General features: G+C 40.7%; 1 non-coding gene across 1 annotated transcript; it reads left to right on the top strand.

Annotated features, from left to right (window-relative positions):
• Positions 1-1,219: 1,219 nt before the first annotated feature.
• On the top strand, positions 1,220-1,327 carry LOC111825717. Its single transcript, XR_002828920.1, has one exon. It is a non-coding gene; the product is annotated as a U6 spliceosomal RNA (small nuclear RNA).
• Positions 1,328-12,564: the final 11,237 nt, after the last annotated feature.

The following is a 12,564-nucleotide window of genomic DNA, read 5'->3' as shown; positions in this document are numbered from 1 at the left end:
AGTTGGAAAACAAAAACAAAACAAACCAGGTGGCTGGAGGAAAGGGAAGCAGCAGGAAAGGAGTTAGGAGGGGTAAGCAGGAGGCAGTCAAGGAACCCCACAGGCCTGGCATGGAGTAGGGAATGCAGTCCCTGTGTATAGAGAAGCCATGAGAGTATTTGAAGCTGCGTAGTAGTAACATGATCCAGTATAATGTGGTAGATAAGCTTGAAGGTATAGAGTCAGTCTGGGTGCAAACTTAAGTTCTACCATTTGCCAGCTGAGTGTCCTTGGGCAAAGTACTTAATCTCACTGTGCCCCAGCTTTCTTTTCTATAAAATTGAAGTGAAATTGGGTATTACCTCATGGAGTTGTTGTGAAGATTAAACATATAAAGTGCTTATAGTTCTGACATATAATAAACACCCAATAAATGTAAGTTTACATTATTACTTAGTTTTTGAAAAGGTCATTATGACTACTGTATGGAGAATGAATGTGTGTGGGATAAAAGGGAGGCCAGTTATGAGGCTGATGAATAGTCTGGATGAGAGATGATGAGTGAGGTAGTGGTAGTGGAAACAGAGAGAAATGAACTAATTTGGCATATTTTTGGAGGTAAAACTTTCATATTTTGTGGATGGATTGGACACTGTGGAGGAGGAAAATAGAGGAATCTAGAAGGACTCCTAGGTTTCTGGCTAGAGCTGCCAGGTGGATAGCAGTGGCATTTCCTGAAAGGGAGGAGCCTGCGGGAAGCAGATTTGACAGGGAAATTAGTTTTATTTGAGACATGTTAAGTTTAAGATGTCAATGAGATATCCAAGTAGATGTCAATTAGGCAGTTGGTTATATGTTTGGAGACCAGAAGAGAGGTCAGGGATGAAGATATGAATTTAGAAGTTACTAGCAAATCAGCATTTGGAGAATGGAAATAGCTGAGGTCATCCAGGGAGAGAGCATACAGAGAGAAAGAAAGGAGCCAAGAAGAGTTCTGAGGAGCAGCTTGTTTTATGACGGTTGAATAGACACGGAGAACGAGGAGAGGCCTGTGAAGAGAGAGTAAAACCAGAAGAGGGAGTGTTTCAGGAAAATTGGAGAGGTCAGCTGAGGGTCGAAAGGTCAAATAAGATAAGGATAGAAAAATATTGGTCACCAATGATATTGGCAAGAGCAGTTTGGGTGAAATAAGGGCACTAAGTAAGCACCTAATAGATTGAAGAATGAATTGGAGGTGTTCTTGCTTTTACAGCCAATATACTAAACAATACAGAGAACAATACAGAGAAATTTGGCATGACTCCTACGCATAGATGACACACAGATTTGTGAAGCATTTTATATGTTTTTTGTATGGACTTGACTTTTGGACAATGCTAGCTTTTTAAAAAATATATTTTTATTGATTTCAGAGAAGAAGGGAGGAGAGAGAGATAGAAACATCAATGCTGAGAGAGAATCATTGATTGGCTGCCTCCTGCACGCCCCCTACTAGGGGGTGAGCCTGCAATCCAGGCATGTGCCCTTGACTAGAATCAAACCTGGGACCCTTCAGTCCCCAGGCTGACGCTCTATCTACTGAGTCAAACCAGCTAGGGTGACAATACTAGCTTTTACATATTTAAAAATAAAATTGAATCAGCAAGAATGAGAGGGATCCTAAAGCTAAATATAAACAGAAACCAATAAACCTAACTAAATTTAAATAATATTACCACTCTGAAGGTTTAAAAAAACCACTTTAGAACACAGTACTTTGAATATACAGTATACCATTAGCAAAAAAACAAAACTGCAAACAAATCTTGAATCATATTTAGTAGATTGTTTTTGGTAGTGGAATGGATGTAGCAATTCTTAAATTATTCTGTGTGTATCATAACATTGAGCAAATGCAAAAAGATTTTGATGGTGTTGAGAACCACAGTTCTCACTCTGGGAATAGGGGCATGCAAATAAAGAATGGGAGAAAGAACCCTGTGGTGTTGAATTGGAATTAGAGGAGTCAGTAGTGAATTCATGATTAAGAATAGTTGAACTGGATAAAGTTGCCATTCTCCCCACCCCCCGAGCTCTGTTTACTTAAAGGGCCTAGAAATAATTACACCCCAGTAGCAATGAGCAATCTGGTGCCCAGATCTTGGTTTCTAAATACTATTCCCCATTAAAATGGGAGCTCTCTGGAGAGACAGATGATTTCCAAGGGAGGCAGAGAAAGTACAGTGATGAACCTGGAACATCATATTATACCAGAAAGCAAGAAAGTGCTTAAAATAAGTGAATAAACGAATAAATAAATAAATAAATAAATAAATAAAAATAATGGACATGTTCAAAAGGATACCAGAGCCAGCTTGAGGGGGCTCTCACTGGCCAAATATGGGACAAGCTGCACATTTAAATGAATAATGATAGGAATGAATTATAAACTATTAAATAAAATAAGAATTCACAAGTCTATACTGGTGATGATAAATATATCTATAATAATAAAAGCATAATATGCTAATTAGACCGGACAGCCGAACAACCTTCCAGTCATCGGATAACCTTCTGGACGAAGCCAGGGCTATGAGGGCTGAGACAGTTGCCGCAGCTGTGAGAGCTGAGCCCCTTGCATGAATTTCGTGCATCGGGCCTCTAGTCCTATATAATAAAACCCTAATTTGCAAATTGACTGAACAGCAGAATGACTGGTCACTATGATGCACACTGACCACCAGAGGGCAGACGTTCAATGCTGGAGCTGCTCCCTGGTGATCAGTGCGCTCCCACAGGGCTCACGGCTGGCGAGTGCAGCAGCAGTGGCGGGAGCCTCTCCCGCCTCCACTGCAAGGTGGGCAGTAAGGAGCAAGGGGTCCCGGACTGCAAGAGGGATGTCTGACCGGCTGGCAGACATTTCCTGAGGGGTCCCGGGCTGTGAGAGGGTGCAGGCCAGGCTGAGAGACTCCCACCCTAGTGCACAAAATTTCGTGCACCGGGCCTCTAGTAAGTAAATAAGAAAGAAGGGAAAGATTTTACAGTAGAATGCCAACTGAAAATGTAGATGGAGTAATAGAGTCATAAAATCACCATTTTGCAGCCATCATAGTAATTGATTCAGGTAAGAATTAATTTTCAACGAATATTGAAAACTTTGGGTGAAACTTTTGAAGAGGACCAGGATATTTACACAGTCTCAAAGTACCTCCCCACAGATTACTCATTATTTACACAGGGAAAAAATGCTAACTTTACAGTGAAGAAACCTGGCAGATACCACCTTAACCAACTGACCAAAGTGAACACCATCAATAATGAGATCAAGTGACACCACGTATCTCCTCATCTGATGTACTGAGGACACAATATCCCACAGTGCCCTACCCCCCACCCCCCAAATCCAATTATAAGAAAACACGAGACAAAACCAAATAGAGGAAAATTTTATAAAACACTGGCCTGTACTTTTCAAAAATGTCAATATCACAAATAACAATGAAAGACTAGGGAACTAACTGTTCTAGATTCAAGGAGACTAAAGAGTCATGACAGTTAAATGCAAAGCATGATTAGGGATCAGGCACCGGGTCAGACCCTGTATCAGAAGGGAAACTGCTGTATAGGACATTATCAGGCCAACTAGTGACCTTTGAATATGAACTAGGTGTTACTCTTATATAAGTATTAAATATCCTGAATTGGATCATCATACTGCGGCAAGGTGTCCTCCAAAATTTGATCATTATATCTATATACAGGATGTCCCCCCAAAATGTATACGTACTTTTTTGTGATAACTCAATTGATGTTTCTTTTTTATTCTAGATTTAACCCATTGGAATTAATAATTATTCAAAATGTGTAAAAAAGTTTTTGGGATTATATATATATATATATATATATATATGTGTGTGTGTGTGTGTGTGTGTGTGTGTGTGTGTGTGTGTGTATAGAGATTGGGGCAAAATGTTAACTTCTGGTACATCTGGATGAAGAGTATATGGAAATTCTTCGTAATACTCTTGCAAATCTTCTGGAAGTTTGAAGTTATTTTAAAATAAGACGTAAAAAAAATTGGAGATGAGGAACAGAAACAGTATGTAGATAACTTTGGAGCAATTTGACTATGAAGGAGAGCAGAGAAATAAGACTGGAAAGAGCCAGGGTTATAAAATACTAGCTCTTTAAAGGTAAGAGAAACTAAAGCAAGTTTGTAATCTGTAGATATTAACAATGATATGCTTCAGCCCCTCCTCTTTAGAAGGAAGATTAGATCAAACACCCTTAACTTGGGCCCTCTAAGATTCTCCTGCTTTTAGACACCATGAACTGTTCTGAAAACACATTTTATTCCCTAAACTGCAACCAGGAAGAGACATTTGGGCCACCACTTGAGGGCAGTACAAAATGCTGCATGTCATTCTGGTGGTTTTATTGTTTCAGCTGCTGGAACAAAACAAAACCTTTTACATGATTTTCTTTCACATGTATTGTATGAAATAAACCTTCTAACACTTTTTTCAAATGTTTAAACAAAAAAAGCCCAACATAATTCAGAGCAGGAGTTTGGGGAACGGAAAGAAGGGGTGAGAGAGAGGGTCTCCTGCTTGGAGGAATGCCTGGCACATGTTATAAGATTAATAAAGAATAAATGATAACAGCCCTAGCCGGTTTGGCTTAGTGGATAGAGCATCAGCCTGTAGACCAAAGGGTCCCGGGTTGAATTCCAGCTGCAGGCTCCTCCCTGGCCCTGTGTTTTTCTCACATCGATATTTCTCTCTGTCTTTCCCTCTCTCTTCCACTCTCTCTAAAAATCAATGGAAAAATATCCTCAGGTGAGGATTAACAACAACAACAACAAAAGAATAAATGATAGCAGAAAAAGTAAAGCATGTCAGATTGGAAGGAGCCCCAAAGAAGGATGAATCCAGCCCTCTCATTTTATAGACAAGACCTTACATCCAGAGGAGGGAAGGGGCTTGGCCAAAGCCACAATGACGTAGTAGAGAAGATAATGGCTTCAGCACTCATCTGGTTAGTCTGTGAAGACAGAGGTTATGATATTTGCAAATGACATCATAAATATAGCTTGCAAAGAGATTGACCCCATCATTGTTAGTGACTGAGTTTCTAGAAAAATTGTGACACCTCAGTTGTCAGACTGTGCCCCTTGAGTCTTCCATACCCTGGAGGAATGTAACTATTTCACCTTCAACTCTTATCCACTTCAACTTGTCCTAATGCTCTGGACAGCATAGTTATGATCACATTCAACCTATTTCCCACCCCTTTCTGGAAATAATGAGACTTTCCTACCAAAAGTCTCATTATTAGGGATGGATTTGAAGGCCATTGGAAAGAAAGTGAATGGGCACATGCAAATACATGATTTGGAAAAGTTAACAGTACCAGTGCACTAGAATGGAGGAGGCATCTTAAAAGGACAAACAGAGCCCAGCTGGTGTGGGTCAGTGGTTGAGCATTGACTCGTGAACCAAGAAGTCACCAGTTCGATTCCCGGTTAGGGCACATGCTTGGGTTGCAGGCTGTATCGCCAGTGAGGGGTGTGCAAGAGGCAGTCGATCATTGTTTCTATCTCATTGATGTTTCTATGACACTCTCCCTTTTCCCTTCCTCTCTCTCTTAAATCAATAAAAACATATTTTTTTAAAAAGGACAAACAGAAAATCCTACTGAAATGTAAAAACTCTAAATATGACCTAAGTACATAATGGAGAAGAAAGTAACTTTACACTGATCAAAATATAGAAGCCAACATGACTTCATATTGTGCTAATAAGTGGGCTCCATTTACATAGAAGGGCCCCTGACTTCATTGTTACCCACAGAGAAATGCTGAGGCATTAGCCTGGCACCTCAAAGACCTCCTAACCTGGCCCCATTCCACTCTCTAGTTTCAAGTCCTGCTGTAGCTCCCATTTCATGCTCTGCTGCTGCAATGGTTTAACTGTTATTATGCTCTGCACTTGCTCCATTTTGAGGTTCATATAAAACGCCATGTTCTTTGATGTTTTCCTTGGTCTAATCCTCACATTTACCTGAGAGCTCTTTTTGGCTCCCTCAGTCATTGCCTGCACTTAGCTTTAGCATTCATTTCTTCCTTGTCTTCCCCACTACATAGTGAGCACTTTGAGGTCATGAACTGGGTCTCAATGCTAATTGTTTTAGGAATTGTTTCCATTTATTAAGAATCTATCAATAATCTGTCTTATCTTTTTACCTCTCCTGTCTTTCCAGCTCGCTTCTTCCAACATCTCAACTCCAATAGTTCTCTGATACCTCCTGGGTCCTATAAGCCATTGATTCCAACACTTCTTCATCTCATGTCCTCACTTCTTTACTTACCCACTTACATTCTAAGGTTCAATTTTTAAAAATGTTTTTAATTGATTTTTAGAGAGAGAAGGAGGGAGAGAGATAGAGAGATAGAAACATTGGTGAAAGAGAAACATCATTGATCATTGTACCCTACCAAGGATCGAGCCCACAACCTGGGCATGTGCTCTGACTGGGAATGGAACCAGTAACCTCTTGGTTCATGGGTCAACTATCAACCACTGAGCAACACCGGCTGGGCCTAAGGTTCAATTTTATAATAATTCCTTTGACATGTCCTCTTCTCTCTTGCCTCCACTTGCTTTGTTCTTTTGTCTCACAAAACCCCTACTCTGGACAATCTAATTGTCCTCCTTTGAAAAAGTGGATGAAAAAAACCCACAAGAATGTCAACTGTACTCTTCAAATTTATCACCATTAACCTCAAGTGGGGCCTTTAGTACTCTCTACTAATTATTTTATTTCAAAAGTCCATAAACTTTCCCTAAATGATCATTTCATACTTTTTCTTTTCTCTCTCAGCAGATAACCCACCCACCTGCATCTATGCCTGCATAGTTAGCCCTCTCTTTGATACTCTGAAAGCCAATCCTTTTCCCTATGTTTCAGCAATTGTCTCTCTGGCCTGCAGCTTAAAATGCCATCAGCTTAAAAATATGCTTTGGTATCTCTCACCTTAAAAAAAAAAAAAAAGAGCCGAAACCGGTTTGGCTCAGTGGATAGAGCGTCGGCCTGCAGACTCAAGGGTCCTGGGTTCGATTCCGGTCAAGGGCATGTACCTGGGTTGCGGGCACATCCCCAGTGGGAGATGTGCAGGAGGCAGCTGATCAATGTTTCTCTCTCATCGATGTTTCTAACTCTCTATCTCTCTCCCTTCCTCTCTGTAAAAAATCAATAAAATATATTTAAAAGAAAGAAAGAAAGAAAGAAACCTCTCTTGACTCCTTATTCCCTTTACCTACCACATTGTTTCTCTGCTTTTCATTTCAGCTAAACACCTCTAAAGAATGACCTATATTCCTTGACTCTAAATCCTTTCCTTTAAATCTCTTTAATCAGGTTTTAGCTTAACTGAAACTGTTCTTTTTTAAAAAATTTTTTTTGTTGTTGATTTGAGAGAGGAAGGGAGAAGGAGAGAGATATAGAAACATCAGTCATGAGAGAGAATCATTGATCACCTGCCTCCTGCACACCCACTACTGGGGATCGAGCCCGAAACCTGGGCATGTGCCCTTGACCGGAATCAAACCCAGGACCCTTCAGTCTGCAGGCCAACGCTCTATCCACTGAGCCAAACCAGCTAGGGCTGAAATTGTTTTTACCAAGGCCATCAATGATCTCCATATTGATAAATCTGGAATCAGTTTTCAGTCCTCATCTAACTAGCCCTATGATCATATTAGATATAGTTGCTCACTCATTCCTTCTGCATACCTTCCTAAAACAATGTTCTTCATTTGGCTCCCAGACAGACACCATACTCTCCTGGTTTTACTCTAAACCCACTGTTGCTCCTTCCCATTCTCCTTTGCTAGTTCTTCATTTCCCACATCTCTAACATAGAATGGCCCAGAGCTCAGGAGTTGAACTTCTTGGACCTATTGACATTCACTGTACAGATGCTCTCACCCAGCCTCCTAGCTTTAAATGCCCCCAAATTTATATCTCCAACTCAGACCTCTCCCCTGAACTCCAGACTCTTATTTCAACTGCTTCTTTGACATTTCAACTTGGTTGTCTAAAAGGTATCTCAAACTTAGCCCAAGACCAAATTCCTGATGTTCTCCCCAAACTAATTTCTTCCACAATCTTCCTTATTTCAGTTAAAAGCAACTCTATCACTCCAGTTGCTCAGACAAAACCCTGGCATCATCCTTGACTCCTTTCTTCCTCTCATTCCTCACAGTTAATTCTTTAGCAAATCCAGTAAGCCCTACCTTCAAAATATATACATATCTGATCACTTCTTACCACTTTTCCCTCTCCCCCCTCCAATGCTAATACCCTACCCCAAGCCATCAGCATAAATGGATTATTGCTACAATCTCATATTTGTTTTACTGATTTCTGCCCTTGTTTACCTATGATCTATATTTCCCACAATAGTCCAAATAATCTTTTTAAAACCCAACCTTATACCATTTTCTTCCTCTGCTTAAAATTCTTTTCATCTCATTCAGAGTAAAAGGCAAAGTCTTTACAATGGCCTACAAGACTCTGCTTGATATGGGTTACTATAACCTTTCTTACTTCCTTGATGTTTCTCAGATCTACTAGGCACACCCCTCCCTGACACCTGCTGTTTCTTTTGCCTTGATTTCTCCCCACCGTATACATACTCTTTGTCACTCTCTTATTTACTTGAAATCTTTTCTCAAGTATTTCCTTATCCATGGGAACTTTGCTGGCCACCCTTAAAATCTCAACCCTTCCCCCTTCTCATATACTCTCATCTATTTTTCTTCCCTGTATTTTTTAATCTTCACCTGAGGATATATTTTCATTGATTTGAGAGAGAGAGAGAGACATTGATGTGAGAGAGAAACATCAATCGGTTGCCTCCTATATGCACCTGGACTGGGGATTGAACCTGCAACCTAGAATTGAACCTGCAAGTGGAATTTCAAACATATATTGGAGGTTGAACCAACAAACTTGATAGTAGGTTGGATTTGGGCTATGAAAGAAAGCACAGTATCAGGAAGAAAAGCAATGAAGGCCTGAACAAGGCACCCTCTATTTGTGTTATGAGATGTTCAAGACACAGTCATCATTTTAAACTGAGACACAACTGTGATTATGGCTTCAAAAATATTTCACTGAAAGAGTTGTCTATTTGTCATTATGTCTATATGGGGATTGTCTTAGTTTTCTCCAACTATGTGAACCTGCTAACTGTAGGATACTGTGCTAGGCTCGCTCACAAAACTTGCATCATTTAACTTTCCTCAAACTGTTAGAAGTAAGGATTTCTCCATTTTACAGAATAGGAAACTAAGATGTAATTTGTAATTTGACTGAGGTTATGCAGTCAGAAGGACTGAGCTGAGATTTAAAGTCAAATTTGACCCAAAGCCCATGCTCCTGTCACTACAATGATTCAAAGGTTCAGAATCAGAATTCCCCAAACTTTTCCTTCTCATTGCTTTAAGACTCTGTTTACTCTTATGTGCCCTACTTTGGAGCCCAAGGCTGGCAAACAGGACAGCTTTGTTCTGTCTGTAGCCCATCCGCTGACTTGCCTTGTGATTTAGGGCAAGCTTCTTAATTTGATGGTGTCTCAGGATTCCCACATGTTAAGCAGGGCTAGTAATTAGTGATGGAGACAATGCTTTGAAATCTGCAGATGAAAGGACCTGCAGCCTTGAGTGCAAATATTTTCTTTCTCACGGTGGGTTTCTTTTCTTGTCTTCTTTCTTTCTTTCTTTTTTTCTTTCTTTCTTTCTTTCTTTCTTTCTTTCTTTCTTTCTTTCTTTCTTTCTTTCTTTCTTTCTTTCTTTCTTTCTTTCTTCCTTCCTTCCTTTCTCTCTCTCTCTCTCTCTCTCTCTCTCTCTCTCTCTCTCTCTCTCTTTCTTTCTTTCTTTCTTTCTTTCTTTCTTTTTTGGCTTCTTATAGCTGCCAGGACTCTTCATAGGGAAAGCAAAAAAGGAGAAGAAAAGAAAAAGGAAGTAAGTAGGGCAAGTGTAAAATTGCATTTGCTTGTTTACTAGAAGGTAATGGAACTTTGGGGTCATAAATGTAATAATCTCCATTACTCTATAGTACTCAATAAATATTACTAATGGATGAATAAGTTTTATCCAAAAAATCATTTAGATAGACTTTGGAAAAACCACTGAAGCACTTTAAATGATTTATATTTTGTTTCTAGCTTCTTTTTTTTTTAAAAAAAATATATTTTTATTGATTTTACAAAAGGAGAGAGAGAGAGAGAGAGAGAGAGAGAGAGAGAGAGAGAGAAACATCAACGATGAGAGAGAAACATTGATTGATACCTCCTGGGTAACATCAAGCCCAAACCCAGGCATGTGCCCTGACTGGAATTGAACTGTGACCTCCTGGTTCATAAGTTGACATTCAAACCATTGAGCCACACCGGCTGGGCTGTTTCTAGCTTCTTAAACCCTAAATATTCTCCAGGAGGAAGAAAAAGGAGCTAAAACTAATATAGTGTCTGCTGTATGCCAGGTGTCTGGCTAACTTCTTTTATATGAAACCTCATTTAGTCATCATAATAGCACTATCAGGCAGGTGCTATTATTAGCTTCAGCTTACAGGGGGAAACCATGGCTTGGTATAGCTCATTGATTTGTCCAAGGTTACAAAACTAGGAAGTTGCAGAGTCAACATTAGATCAAGTTGGGCCTTCCAAGTCCTAAATTCAGGCTCTTTCCAGGACACCCCGATGTCCTGAAAAATTAGCAACAACAACAATTTTGAACTATCCTATCACACTCTGAGTGCATGTGGCATTTAAAAATCTCTTCTTGCTTGTTCTTTTCAGTCCTTGGCACGGGTACAGTTATTTGTGTAGCACAATTGTTATTATTGTGCAGCCTCACATATTCTTTCTGCCCTGGGCAAACATGAACAATAGTGGGCTATATTTATGAAACCAGCAGCTTGAAAGCATGAGCTCCAGATTACCATTACAATTGTAGTATAATTTTTTTTTGGTAGCTTAGCCCCATTTATATGGAAGGCCTTTCTCAGCCTCATGCAAATAAATTGGTTCTTTGTATATTCAGAGAGCTCCTCATAGTTGGTTTTCCCCTCATAGTTTCAATCAATCATTCTGCATTTGTAAATGATGACATCACAGATGTGCAGTGTTTATGAAGAACTGATGTGACAGTCATCTCCAAAAGTTGGAAAATAAAGAAATAAAAAAACCCCAGCTGTGGTTTCTCCTTAGGGTGAGTTAGGGAAGGGGAGTGGGAGTATAGAATAGGATAGAAAGATGGAATGATAGGCTAATGAAAAACCTGTTCATGCTCTAAGGCAGTGGTTCTCAACCTTCCTAATGCCGCGACACTTTAATACAGTTCCTCATGTTGTGGTGACCCCCAATTTAATTGTTACAAATCGAACATAATTAAAGCATAGTGATTAATCACAAAAACAATATGTAGTTATATATGTGTTTTCCGATGGTCTTAGGTGACCCCTGTGAAAGGGTCGTTCGATTCCCACAGGTTGAGAACCGCTGCTCTAAGGTCTCTTCAGGATCATCTTGGGTTAAGGGTTATGATAAATCCATAGCTTCATCTTCTGCTTTTATCAAGTCTTCTTGGGGGTGATCAATGTCTGCAGGACACCAACCACATACCCTAGTGAAAAGCACATTTGAGTCAGAAGACCTGTGTATAATTCCTAGTCTTGTCACCATGAATCTGAACAAATTCCTCCTCTGTAAAATGAAATTAACAACAATCCCTATAGGGTTGTTGTGAGGATTAAATGAAATCCTATCTAATAATAGACAAACATGGTAATTAACCATACCTCCACTACGCTTCTTATTGGCTAATCAGGGTGATATGCAAATTAACTGCCAACCAAGATGGCGGCCGGCAGCCAGGCAGCTGAAGCGAACAGGAGGCTTGGTTGCCCCGGTGATGGAGGAAGCCAAGGTTCTCCACCTGCCACGGCCCAGCTCTGAGCTGGGGATGCAACAATGTTGCAATTATAGAAGCTAAACAAATCCCAGATACCTGCTTTCAGCCAGCTGGCCTCGGAGCTGGAGCTGCAACAAAGTTTCAATTACAGAAGGTAAATAAATCCCAGAATAAAAAAAAAAAAGGAGAGACTGGGAGCTTCAGTTGCAGGCTTGGCCTGCCTGAAAACAGCCCTCAGCCCCTCATCCAGGCTGGCCAGGCACCCCAGTGGGGACCCCCACCCTGAAGGGGGTGCGGGCAGCCTGTAAACAGCCATCAGCCCCTCACCCAGGCTGGCCAGGCACCCAAGCGGGACCTCCACCCTCATCCGGGACACCATTCAGGGCAAACCAGCTGGCCCCCATCCGTGCACCAGGCCTCTATCCTATATAGTAAAAGGGTAATATGCAAACTGACCTTAACAGCAGAAAGACTGGGAATGACTGGTCACTATGACACACACTGACCACCAGGGGGCAGACGCTCAATGCAGGAGCTGCCCTCTGGTGGTCAGTGAGCTCCCACATAGAGGGACTCTGCTCAGCCACAAGCCAGGCTGATGGCTGCCAGTACAGCGGTGGTGGTGGGA

This window comes from Myotis lucifugus, unplaced genomic scaffold (genome assembly GCF_000147115.1).
Source record: "Myotis lucifugus unplaced genomic scaffold, Myoluc2.0 scaffold_37, whole genome shotgun sequence".
NCBI lineage: Eukaryota > Metazoa > Chordata > Mammalia > Chiroptera > Vespertilionidae > Myotis > Myotis lucifugus.
Note: the sequence above shows the minus strand (reverse complement) of the source record. Positions and strands in the feature narration are given on the sequence as shown.